We start from the raw sequence: 6,000 nt of genomic DNA on the forward strand, positions 1-6,000 counted from the left end.
ATCTGTTTAAGGTAAGGTGATGCATGCATTTGATGGAGCTATATTTTTAGGTAATCTGTTTAAGGTTTTTAATCTGTTTAAAATTTGTAATTTGTTTGCATGCGTTTAAGATTTTTAATCTGTTTAAGGTTATCTGTTTAAGGTAAGGTCATGGAGCTGTATTTTAAATTCACAAAATAGTTTAAAGGTCTTCATTTTTCTGCTTGACGCTTTCTTATTTTTCATTTTTCTGCTTCACGCTTGCCTCATAGTGTTCATGGAAATGTGATACGATTGTTAGAAAGTGCTAAATAGATGGAACATAGACATGAATTCAGTAGCTGTATAACTGTGAAGTTGGTGAGCATGATTTCCATGATCAGGATGTTTGTGTAACATCTATTCAAGTACTTTTGGTAGATCTTTATGCATATACATATGCATGAATATAGTCTATTTCTTTCTAATCTAATACACAAGTTTGTAGTTTCAAAAAAATCCTTGTATGAGTTTGACATTCCCTTGAGTTGCTTCAGTCTTTAGTAATCGCCATGTTGGTTGATGCAAACCATTGTGCTGCTTGGTACATAGTTGCCTTAATATATTGACCTCAAAATCGTGTTGACTTTGCTTAACTACTGTATTTCCTGACAAATATTAGTTGGCTTCTTGTGGTTATGCCTTAATTAACATTGTCCTAAATACAATAAAACTTATAATCCAAGGATGACTTTGACTTGTAATGCTATCAATGTATGGTTAATGCTGTGGTGGGATCTTACGTTATTATGTTGCCTTCATACCTAGCTAGTTTTTTGAGACTGCAAATTTTAATGTTGCCCAGATAGATGCCTCGGCACAATGTTTCCTAAAGTGATAGATTAATTGCATCAGTATGTGTGCATGGCCATTCCAGCGTGATGAATGGTTGTCTTTCTGCATGGTAATTGATTGAGGATTTTTCATTTCTCCCATTTCAAAGAGGTTAATTGCATCAGTATGTGTGCATGGCTATCAAAGAGGTTTCTTCTGATGTGTGTCATGTGCTATTTTGGTATTATTGGTTTACCATGATTCTGTTTTTTTTTTTTTTTACTTTTATTTTCAAGCTCTTTGCTTATTGTATGGTGAATCATGATTAATATTTTAATTTCTCGGTTTTAAATCTGTCATAACAAAGCACAAGTGTACATCATGTTCAAATTATGAAAGGCAAGGAAAAGTCTGAGACACTTGAAAACTCAATCAACTTATGAAGTACTGACACTTCAAAATAGATGTGTTTGTGTCAAATGTATGGGGCACCAACATGCTAGGGATACATCTCTGTGTTGGACACGTCACGTGAAATGAATTATTTGTTTTTTTTAACTAGACAGTTCATAGATACGTGTGTCCTATTTTTAAACATGCCTCAAATCATATTTGTGATATTTTTTATATGATTTACCATGATGCATTAAGATCAAACTAAAATATATAAAAACAAAGAGAGGAAACTGAGAAAGTAAAAATACACCTACATACATTAATGCCTTTTATATCAGTGTCTCCTAAATTTATATTTATATACATAGCAATGGAAATTTAAAAAAAAAACAAAAAGATTTTTTTTGCTGTATTTCTATCTTGTCTTGTCGGTATCTCAGTTTTTTACAAAATTCCCGTCTCTGCCTCTGCGCTTCTTAGCATTCAACCACTTGCACATAAATGACTAGGGAAGCAATCCTATTCAAAATGGAAGAATATATGTTCCCTTTTGTAAATATAATGTTGTGTTTCGTTTACACAATACACTTATCCCATACCGTAAGTGTCACACCCGTTTACCTGTTTTGTTGTGCTTGTCATGTCATCGAACATGTCATCACAGACTACATGGCCTCGTTTATGTCCACTGCAACATCAACACAACCAGGCCCTATGTGTGCTTGTGGGTACTGGCATTGTGTGGTCAAGATTTCTCGGTCCGCCAAAAATCCAGGACGTGCGTACTACCAATGCCCTCGTGGAGTGGTGAGTACAAGCACCTTCACCTTTTTTTGGGATTATTACCTTGTCAAACCGTCACTAATAATTTCATAACTTTTTTTAACCTCAGCCATGTGTCAATTGGATTGGGTGGTGTGATGAATATGGCCGACAAACGGCTGCTGAGAATGACAGAGACAATGTTCGTCATTTTGAGGCGCGTTTGATTGACATTGAACAGAGTCTGCGTGTACTTAAAGTTGTCACATGTTTTTTGTCCATCATCGTCGCTATCTTGTTGTTCCGTATGTAATATATGTATCAGTGTTTAGATGGTTACTGTACTATGGTTTCCGTATGTGATATATGTATCCGCGTGTTGCTTGTTACCGTACTATGCTTTCCTTATGTAATATATTACTTATCCGTGTCATTTTACTATTGCATATGTGTTGGACAAACATAATAACATATGGTTAACACAACTACAAGTAATGCACACAACAAACTAATAAGTAATGCAAATTATAATGTTCTATAGTCGCATGGCTTCAACTCGATCCGGCTCTCGTACCCCTTCCAGGAAAGGGAAGGGCCCAAAACCTTATCACAAAGCCAATTGAGACTGGGAGAACACACGTATCTACTTGGAACTTGTTGTCAAGGAAATAGAAGTAGGTAACAGGCCGCACATGTCAATAAATCCGAATGGGTACCGGTCTTTGGCTAAGACTTTTGAGGCAGCGACTGGGTTGACACATAGCATGAAACAACTGAAAAATAGGTACAACCAACTAAAGGTGGAGTGGCGTGCATGGCCGAAGCTAATGGATAACCGCAAAGGCCCCACTGGAATTGGGTTCGACCAAGAGACTGGCTTGATCAATGCGTCGGATGAATGGTGGGTTACAATGGAGAAGGTAACGACTTGAACTCATGTTTACATAATTTTGTGTTTCATAATGTCGTTGAAATTGAATCTGCTGCAATTCAAGTATTCATAGAGACATGTTGAATTCAAATACATTTGATTATACATCTCAAGTAGGCATACCAAACAAGACTATTTACATCTGAAGTGCTAAACTGCATAATTTCGAGAACCTCGTACCAGATATATGTACAGTTCAATGTTGATTGAGGGAATATAATGATGCTCACTTTGTGGTTACACTAGTTTTGGCATGACATGTCATGTGTTTTTTGTAAAACCTTCGTTTGATCTTCTTGAAAACTTTCCTCAGCATCTCAGTAATGTTGAAATGTATAATAGTCAAGAGTTGATTTCACTTTTTACTTTGTGGTTGCCTAGACCGTGTCAGATTTCTACCTTAATTTTTCTTTCACAATTGGATCTATCATCATGTGTTTTCTGTTTCACTGCTTTCCCCATTTTCTGTCATTGATGTAATGAACTCCAGCAATGTGTAATGAATGATGACAAGATATGCTTCTATTTTTAGAAGCCTATACTGTAAGATCCTGGGAATTACAATTTTCACTTTGCTATTATATAATAATCTGTCCAAAAAAATAATAATCTGTTACAATAATCTGTCCAGTAAAATTTTCCTGGACAGATTCTTGGAACGACTTCTCACTAGTTTCATTCCACACAAATTTGACTCCCTTCCTCGTCAGCCTAGTTAAAGGTGAAGCTAGTCTAGAGAAATCCTTCACAAACCTCTGATAATACCCGGCCAATCCCAGAAAACTACGGATCTCAAAAGTATTTTTAGGTTGTGCCCAATCTTACACTGCCTCTACCTTGGTGAATATACAGTCACCCCTTTCTCGAATACCACATGGCCTAAGAACTTAACTTCTCTCAGCCAGAATTCACATTTCCCAAACTTAGCATACAGCTTATGGGCTCTAAGCAACTCAAACACTACTTGCAAGTGTTCCTCCTCTGAGGGTGAGTAAATCAAGATGTCGTCCACAAAGACGACCACAAAATGATCTAGGAACTCACGGAAAATCCAGTTAATCAAATCCATAAATATAGCCGATGCATTGGTTAGCCCAAAAGGCATCACTAGAAACTCATAATCGCCATACCGCGTATAGAATGCCGTCTTCGAGATATCTTCCTCCCTTACCCTCAACTGATGATAACCCAATCTCCGGTCTATCTTAAAGAAACAACATGACCCCTTCAATTGATCAAACAGATCATCTATACGAGGCATTGGGTACTTATTCTTAACAGTTATCCAGTTCAACTTCTGGTAGTCAATACAAAGTTGCAACGCTCCATCTTTCTTTTTAGCAAAGAGAGCTTATGTTGCCCAAGGCGAAGTACTAAGGCGGATAAAACCCTTATCTGACAACCCCTGGGGTTGAACCTTTAACTCACTCAACTCAGCAAGTGTAAATCGATACGGTGCCATAAAAATCGATGTCGTGCCAGACACTAAATCAATAGAGAATTCAATCTCTCGGTAAGGTGGTAAACTACTAAGGTCCTCGGGAAAGACATCCGGGTATTCATAAACCACCCCTGGCAACTCGACCTGAACTTCATCACACTCATAACTTAAGAACCTAGTGAGAAGACAACTAAGGTCGTTCTGCCCACGCAAATCATATACCGGTGATAAGACTCTATCCACCCAGTCCCCTAAGAAATGAAAGCAGTCACCACTTAAGGTACATACAATAACCCTTTGACGGTAGCAATCTATAACTGCCTGGTATGACGATAACTAGTCCATACCCAAAATAACATCAAAACTAGGCATGTCAAGCAATACAAATGCAAAAGGTAATCGACGGCCGGTAACCTTAATGCCACAATCCCGACACCCCTGTTTCAAAATAACTTCACCACCAATAGGTGACTCTACAAAAATAGGAGATGCTAACTGTGCCAACTTTAACCCCAAAATCGATGCAAATGCAGACGAGATAAAAGAATGAGATGCACCCGTATCGATCAACACATTAGCAACTGAATGGCAAAACAAAAAGGTATCTCTCACTACTGAAGGTGGTGGTACAAGATCTGGCGCGGTAACAGCATACACGCCCTGTTGGCCGCTGATCTACCTGCTCGCCCCTCGGAGCATAAGCTTGCTGCACGGATCCCTAATTGGCCCTCGAGGCCTATTCCGATTGTGTAGGTTTGTGGCTCTGTGTCTACCTCGAACTAGATGTACCAGACGTGCCACCCAACTGTGGGCAAAACCGCTTCAGGTGCCCCGCCTATCGACACTAATAACAAGTAGGCGGCTGCTTGTAGGCGCGTCCTTGGGCTTCATTGCTATAGTCGGACTCAAATGTCACGGTTCTTAATCTGATTTCACAATGTGCGATGTGAGATTGATAAATCACCAAGAGTCTAAATCCGGCAAATCGTTTTGAAAAACTGATTTTTAAGAAAGAAGTGCCAAACATGGACTGCTTGGCCAGATACAGAGTCGCCACCTAAATATTTTATTTTGGGAGAATTTAGGAAACCCTGACTCGTGCCTAAGGCCACGTGTTCGTCATCACCAAAGTTGCCTCGGCTCGGGAACTTGGGTACGATTGGGGAATGTGATTTAATGAGCACCCCCGCTCGCCCGATCAAAGATCGGCCTGTACTAAGCATGATATCTTGTTTTTGAAAACACATGTGCTCTTATTCCGGTTAATTAGCTAGAATTACTATGTGATGTGCACAGCAAACAAGTATAGACTAGATCGCCTAATTTGGAATAAAGCATCACATATCCGTTTGTTTAGAAAATGGTTTGAAGTTTGCTACTCGCAAGTAGGCTAAAATGCGGATTTCAATGAATTGTTCTAATTCAAGTAATCCAACCTTCACCCACAGGCATTCAGGTAGTTAATCACATAAGCAGTTAGCCTCATGGTAAGCATGCTTTCATGGCAACATTAACACACATGCGGTATGCTAAAGCGTAAACACTCACAGTGTACTCCGAGCCAAAAAGAAGAACTAGTTAGAAATCAATGCATGATCCTAGTTCAAGTTAAAATGGCTAATGCAACGCATGCAAAAATGCAATCAAGATAGGCTCGGCTATCCTAAGAATATCATGT

The 6,000-nt window shown here is 38.8% G+C and overlaps 1 long non-coding RNA gene across 1 annotated transcript; it reads left to right on the plus strand.

Moving 5' to 3' along the window:
* Positions 1-1,185: 1,185 nt before the first annotated feature.
* On the plus strand, positions 1,186-2,297 carry LOC114322723 (uncharacterized). Its single transcript, XR_014345867.1, has 2 exons — positions 1,186-1,995; positions 2,081-2,297. It is a non-coding gene; the product is annotated as an uncharacterized LOC114322723 (long non-coding RNA).
* Positions 2,298-6,000: the final 3,703 nt, after the last annotated feature.

The sequence above is a fragment of the Camellia sinensis genome, chromosome 12 (assembly GCF_055761805.1).
Source record: "Camellia sinensis isolate YWXY chromosome 12, ASM5576180v1, whole genome shotgun sequence".
Lineage (NCBI taxonomy): Eukaryota > Viridiplantae > Streptophyta > Magnoliopsida > Ericales > Theaceae > Camellia > Camellia sinensis.